Below are 18,414 nucleotides of genomic sequence, written 5' to 3'. Positions count from 1 at the left end.
TTGAGATGTAGCCCAGCTATTGAAGTAGCGTGTTCAGACTGTTGAGGTGCAGCCCAGCTGTTGAAGTAGAGTGTTCAGACTGTTGAGATGCAGCCCAGCTGTTGATAAAGATACATCCAGTAGTGAAGTGAAACAGTCTGTTCCCTCCCCAGGACTTCGTCCAGTATAAGATGGGGAGTATGTCTTACCTGGTCTCTCTTCCTGTCAAGGTAGGACAACAATAACCCCTTAAAACACTCACTGCACCCTTAAAGGCACCCTATTCCCATAAGGCTCTGGTCAAAAGTAGTGCACTATGTCGGGAATAGGGTGCTATTTGGGGATAATAATAATAATAATATATAATAATATATGCCATTTAGCAGACGCTTTTATCCAAAGCGACTTACAGTCATGTGTGCATACATTCTACGTATGGGTGGATCACACTCTGTTGATAGTATTTTGCCATCCCCATCCACTAGCCTTGATGCTAACCTAGCTTCCTTATGCTATAGCAACATGTTGATAGTATTTTGCCATCCCCATCCACTAGCCTTGATGCTAACCTAGCTTCCTTATGCTATAGCAACATGTTGATAGTATTTTGCCATCCCCATCCACTAGCCTTGATGCTAACCTAGCTTCCTTATGCTATAGCAACATGTTGATAGTATTTTGCCATCCCCATCCACTAGCCTTGATGCTAACCCCCATCCACTAGCCTTGATGCCTTATGCTATAGCAACATGTTGTTGTCTTGCCAAGACCATTGATTCTGACGAGGGCCATTGAAGGTTGAAACGTCATGATTTTAACTCAAATTAGATTAAGTATGTTCTTAAATGTGAGCGAGAGTCGCACCTATTCCTTCTGAAGGACTGTGATGTAGCCTGTGTTATTGAATGTATAACCGTGGTCCGTTCCACTGGTCCCTGATCAATACACAGATGCACTCTGGGAGGAAAATATTCTACTGACTATTTATCTTTGTCACGTTTTTCTTTCCAGTTTGAGGAGCCCATCTATGGCAGCATGAACTCAGACTTCACCACGTTTGTGACGCCGGGCGCCGTTCTGAGGTAGAGATTCAGTCCACGTCTGAACCTAGTCAGCTTTACTGAGACGAAGCTGTAGTTCTCTCTTTATCCTCTCTTTTCCTGCTTTCCTTGTCTCTCCTATCTCCCCCTCCCTTCTACTCTCTCTCCCCCCTCCCTTCTCTCTCTCCCCCCTCCCTTCTCTCTCTCCCCCTCCCTTCTCTCTCTCTCCCCCTCCCTTCTCTCTCTCCCCCCTCCCTTCTCTCTCTCCCCCTCCCTTCTCTCTCTCCCCCTCCCTTCTCTCTCTCCCCCTCCCTTCTCTCTCTCCCCCTCCCTTCTCTCTCTCTCCCCCTCCCTTCTCTCTCTCCCCCCTTCTCTCTCCCTTCTCTCTCTCCCCCTCCTACTCTCTCTCCCCCTCCCTTCTCTCTCTCCCCCTCCCTTCTCTCTCTCCCCCTCCCTTCTCTTCTCTCTCCCCTCCTCCTTCTCTCTCCCCCCCCTTCTCTCTCTCCCTCCTCCCTTCTCTCTCCCCCATCCCTTCTCTCTCTCCCCCTCCCTTCTCTCTCTCTCCCCCTCCCTTCTCTCTCTCCCCCTCCCTTCTCTCTCTCCCCCTCCCTTCTCTCTCTCCTCTCTCTCCCCTCCCTTCTCTCTCCCCCCTCCCTTCTCTCTCTCCCCCTCCCTTCTCTCTCTCCCCCTCCCTTCTCTCTCTCCCCCTCCCTCTCTCTCTCTCTCTCTCCTCCCTCCTTCTCTCTCTCCCCTCCCTTCTCCTCTCCCCCTCCTCTCTCTCCCCCCTCCCTTCTCTCTCTCCCCCTCCCTTCTCTCTCTCCCCCTCCCTTCTCTCCGCCTCCCTCTCTCCCCCCCCCTTCTCTCTCTCCCCCCCTCCCTTCTCTCTCTCCCCCCTCCCTTCTCTCTCTCCCCCTCCCTTCTCTCTCTCCCCCTCCCTTCTCTCTCCCCCCCTCCCTTCTCTCTCTCTCCCCCTCCTTCTCTCTCTCCCCCTCCCTTCTCCCCCCTCCCTTCTCTCTCTCTCCCCCTCCCTTCTCTCTCTCCCCCTCCCTTCTCTCTCTCTCCCCTTCCTCTCTCCCCCTCTTCTCCCCCCCCTCCCTTCTCTCTCTCCCCCCTCCCTTCTCTCTCTCCCCCTCCCTTCTCTCTCTCCCCCTCCCTTCTCTCTCTCCCCCTCCCTTCTCTCTCTCCCCCTCCCTTCTCTCTCTCCCCCCTCCCTCTCTCTCCCCCTCCCTTCTCTCCCCCCCCTCCCTTCTCTCTCTCCCCCTCCCTTCTCTCTCTCCCCCTCCCTTCTCTCTCCCCTCCCCCTCCCTTCTCTCTCCCCCCTCCCTTCTCTCTCTCCCCCTCCCTTCTCTCTCTCCCCCTCCCTTCTCTCTCTCCCCCTCCCTTCTCTCTCTCTCCCTTCTCTCTCCCCCCTCCCTTCTCTCTCTCCCCCTCCCTTCTCTCTCTCCCCCTCCCTTCTCTCTCTCCCCCTCCCTTCTCTCTCTCCCCCCTTCTCTCTCTCCCCCCTCTCTCTCCCCTCCCTTCTCTCTCTCCCCCTCCCTTCGCTCTCTCCCCCCCTCCCTTCTCTCTCTCCCCCTCCCTTCGCTCTCTCCCCCTCCCTTCTCTCTCTCCCCCTCCCTTCTCTCTCTCCCCTCCCTTCTCTCTCCCCCTCCTCTCTCTCCCCCTCCCTTCTCTCTCTCCCCCTCCCCCTCTCACCCTTCTTTCTCTCTCTCATACTCCCTTCACTCTCTCACCCTCCCTTCTCTCTCCCCCTCCCTCCATCTCTCTCCCCCTCCCTTCTCTTCTCTCTCCCCTCCCTTCTCTCTTCCCCCTCCCTTCCCTCTCCCCCACCCTTCGCTTCTCTCCCCTCCCTTCTCCCCCCCTCATTCTCTCCTCCCCTTCTCTCTCTCCCCCAGCATCACGTTCTACCTGGCAGTGGGCTTGACCCTCTGTCCTTTGTGATAGAGAGGAAGGAGGGACTAATGGACAGGTGCTGGGTTGCAGGTAAGAGGTTCATTCTCTAACAGACTGTGTTCCAAATGGCACCCTATCACCCTATTTTCACTACTGTCAAGGGCCCAAGTGTCTCCCCTGCCCCCTGTTATCTATCCCCCGGACAAAACTCCATCTATATCCCCGGGCTATTCCCCATTAATATCACCCACCTGGTGTCCCAGGTCTAAACCAGTCCCTCCTGGTCTCTCTCCCCTCATTCTCTCCCTTCCCTTCTTCTCCCTCTTGCACCCACCTGGTGTCCCAGGTCCCTTCCAGTCCCTGATTCTCACCCCCTGGTGTCCCAGGTCTAAAGCATCAGTCCCTGGCAGTGGAATCACCCACCTGGTGTCTCTGTCCTTTGTGATAGAGAGGAAGGAGGGACTAAACCAGTCCCTGATGCTGGGAATCACCCACCTGGTGTCCCAGGTCTAAACCAGTTCCTGATTAGAGTCGATAACAGACTGGTGTCCCAATGGTCACCCAGTCCCTGATTTAGTGGGAATCACTACCTGGTGTCCCAGGTCTAAACCAGTCCCTGATTAATGGGAATCACCCACCTGGTGTCCCAGGTCTATACCAGTCCCTGATTAGGACAAAACCTGGTGTCCCAGGTCTAAACCAGTCCCTGATTCAGGGGAATCACCCACCTGGTGTCCCAGGTCTAAACCAGTCCCTGGTTAGATAATCACCCACCTGGTGTCCCAGGTCTAAACCAGTCCCTGATTAGAGGGGAATCACCCACCTGGTGTCCCAGGTCTAAACCAGTCCCTGATTAGAGGGGAATCACCCACCTGGTGTCCCAGGTCTAAACCAGTCCCTGATTAGAGGGGAATCACCCACCTGGTGTCCCAGGTCTAAACCAGTCCCTGATTAGAGGGGAATCACCCACCTGGTGTCCCAGGTCTAAACCAGTCCCTGATTAGAGGGGAATCACCCATCTGGTGTCCCAGGTCTAAACCAGTCCCTGATTAGAGGGGAATCACCCACCTGGTGTCCCAGGTCTAAACCAGTCCCTGGTTAGAGGGGAATCACCCACCTGGTGTCCCAGGTCTAAACCAGTCCCTGGTTAGAGGGGAATCACCCACCTGGTGTCCCAGGTCTAAACCAGTCCCTGATTAGAGGGGAATCACCCACCTGGTGTCCCAGGTCTAAACCAGCCCCTGATTAGAGGGGAATCACCCACCTGGTGTCCCAGGTCTAAACCAGTCCCTGATTAGAGGGGAATCACCCACCTGGTGTCCCAGGTCTAAACCAGTCCCTGATTAGAGGGGAATCACCCACCTGGTGTCCCAGGTCTAAACCAGTCCCTGATTAGAAGGGAATCACCCACCTGGTGTCCCAGGTCTAAACCAGTCCCTGATTAGAGGGGAATCACCCACCTGGTGTCCCAGGTCTAAACCAGTCCCTGATTAGAGGGGAATCACCCACCTGGTGTCCCAGGTCTAAATCAGTCCCTGATGAGAGGGGAATCACCCACCTGGTGTCCCAGGTCTAAATCAGTCCCTGATTAGAAGGGAATCACCCACCTGGTGTCCCAGGTCTAAATCAGTCCCTGATTAGAGGGGAACAATGACAAAACACAGTGGAACTGGCTTGGATATAGGGAATATGGTTCCATTTTTAAATGCATTGACAGTTTGTGGTCATTATCTATGTAGTGACCAGTACAGACCACTAGGGGGAGGTGGATTATCCTGACCAATAATCAGAAGATCTGGTTAAAATCACCATGGGCCAGTTTGTCAGAACATTAAATTATCTTCTCCCCACCTTCTTAGTCCTTTTCTCCTGTCCCACTATTATCTCCCTCTCTCTCTCCCTCCCTTTCTCCTCTCTCCTCTATTTCACTCTCTCCTTTGTTCTCTCTCTCTCCCTTCTCCTCTATTTCACTCTGTTCTTCATACTCTCTTTCTCTGTCTCCTCTCTCTCCCTCTCTCTCTTTCCCTCTATTTAACTCTCTCCTTCGTTCTCTCTCTCGCTGTCTCCTCTCTCTCTCTCTCCCTCCATTTCTCCTCTCCTCTATTTCACTCTCTCCTTCGTTCTCTCTCTCGCTGTCTCCTCTCTCTCTCTCTCCTCCCCCCTTTCTCTCCTCTATTTCACTCTCTCCTTCGTTCTCTCTCTCGCTGTCTCCTCTCTCTCTCTCCGTCACTTTCTCCTCTCCTCTATTTAACTCTCTCCTTCGTTCTCTCTCTCGCTGTCTCCTCTCTCTCTCTCCGTCACTTTCTCCTCTCTCCTCTATTTCACTCTTTCCTTCGTTCTCTCTCTCGCTGTCTCCTCTCTCTCTCTCTCTCCCTCCATTTTGTCCTCTCCTCTATTTCACTCTCCTTCGTTCTCTCTCTCTCTGTCTCCTCTCTCTCTCCAGGTGTTAGTTCGTTGGAGACAGTGCTGGCCCATCTCATCTCCCAGCTGTTTGTCATCAGTATCCAGGTCATTCTACTACTGCTCTTAATGCTGCTCGTCTTCAAGGTAACACAAACACACACGTAGACACACACACACACACACACACACAAACACACACACACACACACAGGCACAAAGACACACACACACACACACACGTAGACACACACCCATACAATACACACACACACACACACATAGACACACACCCATACACACATACAAACACACACACACACACACACGTAGACACACACCCATACACACATACAAACACACACACGTAGACACACACCCATATACACATACAAACACACACACACACACACGTAGACACATACCCATACACACATACAAACACACACACACACACACACACACTCCCATACACACACACACACACACACACACACGTAGACACATACCCATACACACATACAAACACACACACACACACACGTAGACACACTCCCATACACACATACAAACACACACACACACACGTAGACACACACCCATACACACATACAAACACACACCACACACACACACACACACACGTAGACACACACCCATACACACACACACACACACACACACACACACACACACACACACACACACACACACACACACACACACACACACACACACACACACACACACACACACACACACACACACACACACACACACACACACACACACACGTAGACACACACCCATACACACATACAAACACACACACACACACAAGCACACAGACACACACACACATACACAGCAGCCTCCATCCGTCTTCATCAGCAAGGCTTATCATGACTCCTGAATGATTGAACATCCCTGTGCCACTGGTGTTGTACACACACTGAGCAGCACGGTGTGACTGTGGAGATGTATATATGGTGTTGTACACACACTGAGCAGAACGGTGTGACTGTGGAGATGTATATATGGTGTTGTACACACACTGAGCACTGTGGAGATGTACGGTGTGACTGTGGAGATGTATATATGGTGTTGTACACACACTGAGCAGCACGGTGTGACTGTGGAGATGTATATATGGTGTTGTACACACACTGAGCAGCACGGTGTGACTGTGGAGATGTATATATGGTGTTGTACACACACTGAGCAGCACGGTGTGACTGTGGAGATGTATATATGGTGTTGTACACACACTGAGCAGCACGGTGTGACTGTGGAGATGTATATATGGTGTTGTACACACACTGAGCAGCACGGTGTGACTGTGGAGATGTATATATGGTGTTGTACACACACTGAGCAGCACGGTGTGACTGTGGAGATGTGTATATTGTGGAGTGTTAGGGAATATGGGGGATAGTCAGGCAGAGATGTTGAATTGTAATGCAGAGTTGATTTCAAAAGCTCCTCTGTGGCTGCAGAACCCGAGTTCTGGCTCGACTACTTCAATACCACACGGTACGTTACCCTGCATTACCTTATGTAGTGGTCCTACACCTCCATCTAGTGGCCGCTTGGTGGTACTGCACTGATACTGTAAATTGAGAAATAGTTCAGAAGAAGGGGAAGCAGGTCAAGTTTAATTAGTAAAATGTTGAAGGGACATTCTGTGTTTTCCACATCCATGTGTTTTGTTTAAAAATGAATGATACACCCATGTCTTCTTGAAGAATATAACTGACTTGCCTAGTTTAAAAAAATAAAATGTCTCACACACCAAACAATTAATGCTAAATGTCACCCAACAACAGTTCCATCCACGTGCCTATCGACAATCAATGGAGTCTGAAGTTTCTATTCATCAGTTGACCTCAGGTTGACCTTTCCAGACCTGGGTTCAAATCTTTCACATTCTTTTACTTTCATTTTTCTAACACAGTGTTGAAGAAACGTTTTTAAATGTAATTACGCTGCCAGATTATATTGAGATTTATGGTAAAAAAAAGAAAATCCAAGGTAGAGGAGAAAAGAATGTGTCTATTTAAAAGCTATAAATTATTGCAACGTTTTATAAAATAAATAAAGTATCAAATCAAAATCAAATCAAATTTATTTATATAGCCCTTCGTACATCAGCTGATATCTCAAAGTGCTGTACAGAAACCCAGCCTAAAACCCCAAACAGCAAACAATGCAGGTGTAAAAGCACGGTGGCTAGGAAAAACTCCCTAGAAAGGCCAAAACCTAGGAAGAAACCTAGAGAGGAACCGGGCTATGTGGGGTGGCCAGTCCTCTGGCTGTGCCGGGTAGAGATTATAACAGAACATGACCAAGATGTTCAAATGTTCATAAATGACCAGCATGGTCAAATAACAATAAGGCAGAACAGTTGAAACTGGAGCAGCAGCACAGTCAGGTGGACTGGGGACAGCAAGGAGCCATCATGTCAGGTAGTCCTGGGGCACGGTCCTAGGGCTCAGGTCCTCCGAGAGAGAGAAAGAAAGAGAGAATTAGAGAGAGCATATGTGGGGTGGCCAGTCCTCTTCTGGCTGTGCCGGGTGGAGATTATAACAGAACGTGGCCAAGATGTTCAAATGTTCATAAATGACCAGCATGGTTGAATAATAGTAAGGCAGAACAGTTGAAACTGGAGCAGGAGCATGGCCAGGTGGACTGGGGACAGCAAGGAGTCCTCATGTCAGGTAGTCCTGGGACATGGTCCTAGGGCCCAGGCCAGTTGAAACTGGAGCAGCAGCATGGCCAGGTGGACTGGGGACAGCAAGGAGTCATCATGTCAGGTAGTCCTGGGGCATGGTCCTAGGGCTCAGGTCCTCCGAGAGAGAAAAGAAAATCAAAGGAATTAGAGGAGATTCACACAGGACACCTGAATAGGACAGGAGAAGTACTCCAGATAAACAAACTGACCCTAGCCCCCCGACACATAAACTACTGCAGCATAAATACTGGAGGCTGAGACAGGAAAAGTATCTCTCATGCTATAAAGGAGAAGCGTGACATTGATCCTTAAGAGGTTATTAAGAACAAATTCTTATTTTCAATGACGGCCTAGTGGGTTAACTGCCTGTTCAGGGGCAGAACGACAGATTTGTACCTTGTCAGCTCGGGGATTTGAACTTGCAACCTTGCGGTTACTAGTCCAACGCTCTAAAGCCTCTTGGGGCTAGGGGGCAGAATTTTCACTTTTGGATAAATAGCGTGCCCAATTTCAACTTCCTGCTACTCATGCCAAGAATATCAGATATGCATAGTATATAGATTTGGATAGAAAACACTCTGAAGTTTCTAAAACTGTTTGAATCATGTCTGAGTATTTTTGTTCTGTTCAGATGTTTTTTCTCTCTCTCTGTTCCCTGAGTTGTAATTGCCCAGGGATATTTCTTAGGAACCTGTTTTCAGTTCCTACCGCTTCCACTGGATGTCACCAGTCTTTGGAATTTGGTTGAGGTTGTTCCTTTGTGCAATGAAGAAGTAGGCTACCTAGGAACTGGGTAACACTGTTGAGAGTTGCGCAAGACATGAAAAGTAGCGCTGGTTTGTTGTCTTCCTGTATTGAACACAGATTGCCCCGTCTACAATTTGATCGATTATTAACGTTTAAAAATACCTAAAGTTGTATTACAAAAGTAGTTTGAAATATTTTGGCCAAGTTTTTAGGCAACTTTTGAAATATTTTGTAATGACGTTGCGTTTTTTTGTAAGCTGTTCTTTTCTGGATCAAACGTGCTTTATAAATGGACATTTTGGATATATATATGGACGGAATTAATCGAACAAAAGGACCAATTGTGATGTTTATGGGACATATTGGAGTGCAAACAAAAGAAGCTTGTCAAAGGTAATGCGTGTTTTGTGTTTTATTTCAGCGTTTTGTGTAGCGCCTGCAGGGTTGTAATATGCTAACTCCTTTGTTTACAGATGGTTCAGGCTATCAGATAATAGCTTCTTATGCTTTCGCCAAAAAAAAAACATTTTTAAAATCTGACATGTTGGCTGGATTCACAACGAGTGTAGCTTTAATTGAGTATCTTACATGTGAGATTTAATAAACGTTTGAATTTTATAGTATTTTATTTGAATCTGGCGCTCTGCCATTGGCCAGTTGAGACATTTGCGTCCCGCCTCTCCCCAACTAGGCTACCCTGCCGCCACATAGTCCAAAGAGGTGTCTGGAGTATATATTTCTATTCTTACCAGTACCTGAGTCCATCATCTCCAAGGATCACTACTGAATCACCACGACAACAGCCTTTGATTGCTGTGGCAACCGAGCAGCCATGTGCTTTCTCCCTGCAGTCTATTTTTACACCTTGTCTGTGGAGACAGATAATAATATAATAATAATAATATAATAATAATAATATATGCCATTTATAATATATGCCATTTAGCAGACGCTTTTATCCAAAGCGACTTACAGTCATGTGTGCATACATTCTACGTATGGGTGGTCCCGGGGATCGAACCCACTACCCTGGCGTTACAAGCGCCATGCTCTACCAACTGAGCTACAGACACACACACACACGCACACGCATACGCACGCGCGCACACACACACACACACACACACACACACACACACACACACACACACACACACACACACACACACACACACACACACACACACACACACACACACACACAGGTCTCTGTATTGTGACAATGTAACAGACACTATATCATTGAATAACATGACATGCTCTTTCACCTTCCTCTCTCTTGTTACCTTCCCTCCTTTTCTGTCTTTCTCACTTTTTACTGTCTCCTCCCATCCAACATATTCTCTCTCTGTCTCTCTCTCTCTCTCTCTCTCTGTCTCTCTCTCTCTCTCTCTCTCTCTCTCTCTCTCTCTCTCTCTCTCTCTCTCTCTCTCTCTCTCTCTCTCTCTCTCTCTCTCTTTCTCTCTCTCACTCTAATTCTCTCTCTCTCTCTCACTCTAATTCTCTCTCTCTCTCTCTCTAATTCTCTCTCTCTCTCTCTAATTCTCTCTCTCTCTCTCTCTCACTCTAATTCTCTCTCTCTCTCTCTCTTCTCTCTCTCTCTCTCTAATTCTCTCTCTCTCTCTCTCTCTCTCTCTCTCTCTACTCTAATTCTCTCTCTCTCTCTCTCTCTCTCTCTCTCTCTCTCTCTCTCTCTCTCTCTCTCTCTCTCTCTCTCTCTCTCTCTCTCTCTCTCTCTCTTACTCTAATTCTCTCTCTCTCTCTCTCTCTCTCTCTCTCTCTCTCTCTCTCTCTCTCTTCCCCCTCTACCTCTCCACCCTCCCTCCTGCCTCTCCCCTCCCTCCTCTGCCTCTCCCCCTCCCTCTGCCTCTCCCCCTCCCTCTGCCTCTCCCCCTCCCCTCCTCCGCCTCCTCTCCCCCTCCCTCTGCCTCTCTCCCTCCCTCCAGATCCCTAATGAGGGGAGCCTGGTGTTGGTTATAGCTCTGATTGGGCTGCAGGGTGTGACTGGCATCTCCTTTGGTCTGGTCATCTCATCCGCCATCGATGACGAACAGAACGCCAACCAGGCTGCCCTTGGTATCTTCTACCCCAACCTCATCGTTAGTGGTACGTCCCACACTCACACACTGTCTTTTACCCCAACCTCATCGTTAGTGGTACGTCCCACACTCACACACTGTCTTTTACCTCAACCTCATCGTTAGTGGTACGTCCCACACTCACACACTGTCTTTTACCTCAACCTCATCGTTAGTGGTACGTCACTCACACACTGTCTTTTACCTCAACGTCCCCCCCCCATACTATTTGCAAGTTTTTTCAAAAACTATTTCCAAATGCCTCGGTTAAATGCATGGGAGTGTTTGAGTATTTTCAGCTAATTGTCTTATCAATTACAAAATATCTCAATTATTCTAAATGTCTTTGAAAGTAATTCACATACCCTTAATATTATTTGATTTCTTACACACACACACACACACACACACACACACACACACACACACACACACACACACACACACACACACACACACACACACACACACACACACACACACACACACACACACACACACACACACACACACACACACACACACACACACACACACACACACACACACACACACACACACACACACACACACACACCACACACACACACCTCAGTAGTATTTTATGGGGGGGTCATTTTGTAATTCTACAATATTAGCTCTTACATGTTCTCACAAGGAAGTTTAATGAAATGTTATTCAGTTAAATTCTAGTTCAGTTCTTTCAACCCTTTCTCTAAGTCTCTCTCTTTCTCTAAGTCTCTCTCTTTCTCTAAGTCTCTCTCTTTCTCTAAGTCTCTCTCTTTCTCTAAGTCTCTCTCTTTCTCTAAGTCTCTCTCTCTTTCTCTAAGTCTCTCTCTCTTTCTCTAAGTCTCTCTCTTTCTCTAAGTCTCTCTCTTTCTCTAAGTCTCTCTCTTTCTCTAAGTTTCTCTCTCTTTCTCTAAGTCTCTCTCTTTCTTTCTCTAAGTCTCTCTCTCTTTCTCTAAGTCTCTCTCTTTTCTCTAAGTCTCTCTCTTTCTCTAAGTCTCTCTCTTTTCTCTAAGTCTCTCTCTTTCTCTAAGTCTCTCTCTTTCTCTAAGTTTCTCTCTCTTTCTCTAAGTCTCTCTCTTTCTCTAAGTCTCTCTCTTTCTCTAAGTCTCTCTCTCTTTCTCTAAGTCTCTCTCTTTCTCTAAGTCTCTCTCTCTTTCTCTAAGTCTCTCTCTTTCTCTAAGTCTCTCTCTCTTTCTCTAAGTCTCTCTCTTTCTCTAAGTCTCTCTCTCTTCTCTAAGTCTCTCTCTTTCTCTAAGTCTCTCTCTTTCTCTGAGTCTCTCTCTTTCTCTAAGTCTCTCTCTTTCTCTAAGTCTCTCTCTTTCTCTAAGTCGCTCTCTCTTTCTCTAAGACAGTCTCTTTCCTCCTCTCTCTACAGGTATAATCTGGCCTGTGGAATGCATCCCCTATCCACTACGTTACATCAGTCTGGCCCTGCCCCAGACCTACGCTTCTGAAGCCCTACGATGCATCATGTACAGAGGTACACACACACACACACACACACACACACACACACACACACACACACACACACACACACACACACACACACACACACACACACACACACACACACCACACACACACACACACACACACACACACACACACACACACACGTTATCAAATAGCAATTAGCTACACAACACAGTACATTGAAGCTTATTTCCTGTCTGCACCGAGTCAGCCCTTAACACACACACACACACAGACATGTGTTACCTGAGACTTTAGACACCTGATTTGTCCGGAATCAGCAGTGGACTGTTCTAAATGATTCACAATGCCAGTAGTCACACGGTGTTCTAAATGATTCACAATGCCAGTAGTCACACGGTGTTCTAAATGATTCACAATGCCAGTAGTCACACGGTGTTCTAAATGATTCACAATGCCAGTAGTCACACGGTGTTCTAAATGATTCACAATGCCAGTAGTCACACGGTGTTCTAAATTATTCACAATGCAGTAGTCACACAGTGTTCTAAATGATTCACAATGCCAGTAGTCACACAATGTTCTAAATTATTCACAATGCAGTAGTCACACAGTGTTCTAAATGATTCACAATGCAGTAGTCACACAGTGTTCTAAATGATTCACAATGCCAGTAGTCACACAATGTTCTAAATGATTCACAATGCAGTAGTCACACAGTGTTCTAAATGATTCACAATGCAGTAGTCACACAGTGTTCTAAATGATTCACAATGCCAGTAGTCACACAGTGTTCTAAATGATTCACAATGCCAGTAGTCACACAGTGTTCTAAATGATTCACAGTGCCAGTAGTCACACAGTGTTCTAAATGATTCACAGTGCCAGTAGTCACACAGTGTTCTAAACTATTCACAATGCAGTAGTCACACAGTGTTCTAAATGATTCACAATGCAGTAGTCACACAGTGTTCTAAATGATTCACAATGCAGTAGTCACACAGTGTTCTAAACGATTCACAATGCCAGTAGTCACACAGTGTTCTAAATGATTCACAATGCCAGTAGTCACACAGTGTTCTAAATGATTCACAATGCAGTAGTCAGACAGACACACGCGACTTAGTCATGGGATTCCAGTGGAGGACAGATATCCTGCTCTCTCTGTCTCTCTGTCTCTCTGTCTCTCTGTCTCTCTGTCTCTCTGTCTGTCTGTCTGTCTGTCTGTCTGTCTGTCTGTCTGTCTGTCTGTCTGTCTGTCTGTCTGTCTGTCTGTCTGTCTGTCTGTCTGTCTGTCTGTCTGTCTGTCTGTCTGTCTGTCTGTCTGTCTGTCTCATCTTCACGTCACAGTAGGACCTGAGCTTCCATGTCAAACTGACACAACACACACATCATGTGATGACGTCTCTCCCTCAGGCTGGGGTCTCTCCAGGATGATGGTGTGGCGAGGCTTCGCTGTCACCCTGGGCTGGAACACTTTCTTCGTCATCCTGGCCATCGTCATCCTCAAGCTGAGGACCTGAGACGTCTACCTGGGGGTGGCTTCCTAGTTTCGGGATGTCTGTGTCGGGGGACACTGTCCTTTAAGGGAGAAAGTGCTGATTTTCCAGAGTTCATCTTGCAGACAGACCCACACCGACACTCACAATCACACCCCCTCCTCCCCCTCCTGCTTGCCAACTAGCCAACCCTGAGAACCAGAGTCTATGGGTGAAGGACTACTAGGTGGGGCAATTCATTCCAAATCTTGCAGGTAGAAATCTACTTCATAGAAAGGATAGCGTTCTCTATTCCATTTGAGAGTTGTGGGTGCTCTTTTATGTTGTCGTCTTTCATGCTGCAATGCTTTGAATGTTTCAACCGCCTGAATCTGTTTCTCAACCCAGTTGTTTTACAGCCTATTCTATTACATACAGCCCAGCTAGCACATTTGGTTCCTTTGAAGTTGTAGGAACGTATGTTTTTGGTTTTACATTGGTTGTGGGAAGGAAGCCATAGTTTCCTGACCAGTAAAACTGAAACGTTCTTCAAACATTCTGAGAAGAGAAGTTCCAGGAACAAGATGAATTGTCACGTCGTACTTCTCTGAACTATGTGACAACGTTCCCAATGTCAAACCAGTTGGAGAACATTACCAACATTGAAATGAAATGTAGCTGTATTTGAACTTATATGAAACGTTGAAATACTTAACGTAATGAAATACCAAAATACGTTTTTGTTGTTGTCAAGTTCATTAAATGTGCTGAGAATGTTCCAACGCCAAACAACTATCCTGCACCATTCCCAGGAAGTTGTGGGAAGGTTGTATGGTAAATAACCACAGAACAACTACGCTCTCACTAAGCTCTAAGAAACATATGGTTCTCAGAACGTTGTGTGCTTGCTGGGAGTATTGTCTGATTCACAGGGCCGGGCCGGGCCAAGCTGTACTGGACTGGCCTGGTGACACGTCCACCATAGCTGCTGAAACCATGTTGGAAAGGATCATGTGAAGATAAAATATCAGAGCCAGAACGGTTCAGGTCGTTGCTTTAGTGTGAATCAGACATCAGTCAAACGGCTGGTGGACCCAGAGAACTGAGGTTGAGAAACACTGTAGAGTAGAAGTGCTGATCTAGGGTCAGGTCCTCCCTGTCCATAATAATGATTTATTATGATGCAAACGGCTAAACTGATCCTAGATCAACACCCTTACTCTGAGGCGCTTGATAATAGGGTTCCTGATCACTGTCATGTATGATCTGCTCCAGAACACACTGCACACAGTACAGGTTATTATAGGCCTTAGGCATGTTTAACTTGCACCACCTGTTCTCAACATAACAATGCATTGATTGGAGGTTTATATTTAGAGTTGCTGTTGCGGTTTTATGAATAACCTCTTCTACAGTATATGTGGACTGTATTTACACAAATGATAGAGAGATATATTATACTATATATTTCATATTTTTTGAGGGAACTGTGTGTAAAAAAACAAAAAAAACTATTTGAATGTTTTTGGTATTGTGGTGTTACTAGATAGAGCTCTTCCTAGCTACTGGTGTGTGGGTAAAGAATGGCCACGACAAGAAGGACTCCCGTTTCACAGACATTTACTGAAGGATGTTCTCTGATGATGGGAATTGCTGTTCAGTAGATGTTCTTTTACAACTGGTGGCGACACCGGCTCTATCCAGGCGCCTGGCCCGGCTCTGTCCAGGCACTCGGTCCTGCTCTGTCCAGGCGCTCGTCCGGGCTCTGTCCAGGCGCTCGGTCCTGCTCTGTCCAGGGGCTCGGCCCAGCTCGGTCCAGGCGCTCGGGCCTGCTCTGTCCAGGGGCTCGGTCCTGCTCTGTCCAGGCGCTCGGTCCTGCTCTGTCCAGGCGCTCGGTCCTGCTCTGTCCTGGCCTGCTCTGTCCAGGGGCTGCTCTGGTCCTGCTCTGTCCAGGCGCTCGGTCCTGCTCTGTCCAGGCGCTCGGTCCTGCTCTGTCCAGGGGCTCGGTCCTGCTCTGTCCAGGCGCTCGGTCCTGCTCTGTCCAGGGGCTCGGTCCTGCTCTGTCCTGGCGCTCGGTCCTGCTCTGTCCAGGGGCGCCTGCGGTCCTGCTCTGTCCAGGGGCTCTCCTGCTCTGTCCAGGCGCTCGGTTCTGCTCTGTCCAGGGGCTCGGCCCGGTTCTGTCCAGGCACCTGGCCCGGCTCTGTCCAGACAACTGATTAACCTCATCATGGCACGCCCACCAACCAATGAGCGACTAGCAGAAGGTGGACAGTAGAAACCCACGGGGGAGGAGCTATGCCATCTGCACTACAGTATGGATAGAAGTGTATTTTGATGAACTGAAATGCTAAACTCAATGTCGGACAAAAAAATATATATATATTTTTGTCCTCTGCTATTTCCAGGGGCCTCTGAGTCTGAATTCATAAAGCAGAGTGGAAGTGCTGATCTAGGACCAGTTTTGCCATTTAAATCATAATGAATAAGATTACATGGACAGGAGGGGACCTGATCCTAGACCAGCATACCAATTCTGAGGTTATTTGTGGATATGAGCTCTGGTCTCTATCTGTATTTTGTTCTGTTTTGCTTCCTGTTGCCTGTTTTGACAGGAAGTGGTGACCCTGTCTCTATTGGTTACCAGGTGATCTAACCTCACAGTATTGGCTTGCTGCTGAAGTAGCCTTGGCTTCTGGTTATTGGTGGAATGCTGTATTTCTGGAGTGTGTTGTGTGCCTGTGCTTGCAGCATACCCCTTATAAAAAGGGCAGTTTGATTGATTGTCCTGATGGTGATTGATTGTCCTGATGGTGATTGATTGTCCTGATGGTGATTGATTGTCCTGATGATGTGATTGATTGTCCTGTGATTGATTGTCCTGATGGTGATTGATTGTCCTGATGGTGATTGATTGTCCTGATGGTGATTGATTGTCCTGATGGTGATTGATTGTCCTGATTGATTGTCCTGATTGATTGTCCTGATGGTGATTGATTGTCCTGATGGTGATTGATTGTCCTGATGGTGATTGATTGTCCTGATGGTGATTGCATGGGGCTTGTCCTGATGGTGATTGGTTGACTGTTCTGTCAGTGATCGTGTTTGTTTATTGGGATCCCTGTTATCTTTTGCAGAAGCAGCAGCTACTCTTCCTGGGGTCCACCAAAAACACACAGCATGACAAGTAACAAGACACTGGTACACTGATAGACAAGGACAGTCACACATCTAAAATACATTAATATACTACAATAAAGTGTGTGTGTGTGTTACCTGAGAAGGTCATCAGCTTTTAATGACTTTTGTCTTCCCATCACCCCCCTGCTGCTGGACAGAGTGGTGGCTGCTGGGTAAAGCCCTTGGACATGTACCACAGCAAAGAGTATCCAGTCAGTTCTGTTTTAATGACATCTCTCCAGCATGTCCATTCATTGTGTTTTATTACTGCTGATATTATAATGTATTATTCTATATGTGAAATCAAAGTGTCCAAAAACAGATATTGAGGTCTCTTAACTTCCCTGAGCCGGGATCAATCCATTTCTCTGATCCAATGGGAGCTCTCTATATATTTCAGAGTTTCTATTGGGTTTGGGGATGATTGACAGCAGCCCGTGGTATTCCGGGGGTTGTGAGATTTCATATCTTGTATTTCTAGTGTCTATCCTTCAAAGTCGTGCCATTGACCACTATTACTGACTGAGAAATATGTTGACACGCATCGAACCGACAAAGTGCTGATGACTTAAACCGACAAAAGGCTGAAAATAGCTCACGGCAGAAGGAGCTAGTTCGCTTCACTCGGTTTGTGGTTTATAAATATTATAATAGAGAAGGTACCATGTTAAGTTATGAAGCTAAAGCATCTACACCAGCATGTGTGTTACTGTATGAATCACAATTGATTGATGTTTTCTGAAGAATTGTGAGTTTTAGAACGTAAGGCAACTTTTCAAGGTGACTGCAGAAGTTACATTTACCGTGCTTCCCAAATGGCACCCTATTCCCTACATAGTGCACTATTTTTGACCCAGACCCCTATGGGCCCTGGTCAAAAGTAGTGCACTATATATATAAGGAATAGGGTTGTCATTTGGGGTGCATTCCTAAACGTTCTTGTTTAACGTGGCATATTTTAGAAAAGTCAAGTTTGTATTGTAGAGAGAGAGAGAGAGAGTGTTATACAAATCAAGTTTCAATTGAGGAAAGTGACATAAATATTTATATGTACCGTATTGGGGTCAAGAGGTCAAGGACCATCACGGCTGAACCTTTGAGTTTATGGAGTGTTAATTCATGTGGAACTCCATATTTATTGTGTTTCCTGTATTGCTCACGTTCTGTTGCCTTTTATGTGTTTGGTCGTGCTGCTATTTCCCACATCTTAAGGGACATTCATCTGGAATGTATGTGTCTTACAAATGACATAACAGGTGTTATAAACACGTGTGACTGCAAATGACTTATGACTTATCTTATGACGACTGACATGACACAAACTGGAGTTGGAAATCCATCAAATCCTCCATTATATTGTAGCGCTGTTATAACAGACATATATATATAACCTGTTATGTCAGCTTATGACAACTGACTTAACACTGTCATGACACCAAACTGTTATC

General features: G+C 47.0%; 1 pseudogene; it reads left to right on the top strand.

The window, feature by feature from the left end:
• Positions 1-17,859, top strand: part of LOC124017653 — a 33,034-nt pseudogene extending 15,175 nt beyond the window's left edge.
• Positions 17,860-18,414: the final 555 nt, after the last annotated feature.

Source organism: Oncorhynchus gorbuscha, unplaced genomic scaffold, assembly GCF_021184085.1.
Source record: "Oncorhynchus gorbuscha isolate QuinsamMale2020 ecotype Even-year unplaced genomic scaffold, OgorEven_v1.0 Un_scaffold_2971, whole genome shotgun sequence".
NCBI lineage: Eukaryota > Metazoa > Chordata > Actinopteri > Salmoniformes > Salmonidae > Oncorhynchus > Oncorhynchus gorbuscha.
Note: the sequence above shows the minus strand (reverse complement) of the source record. Positions and strands in the feature narration are given on the sequence as shown.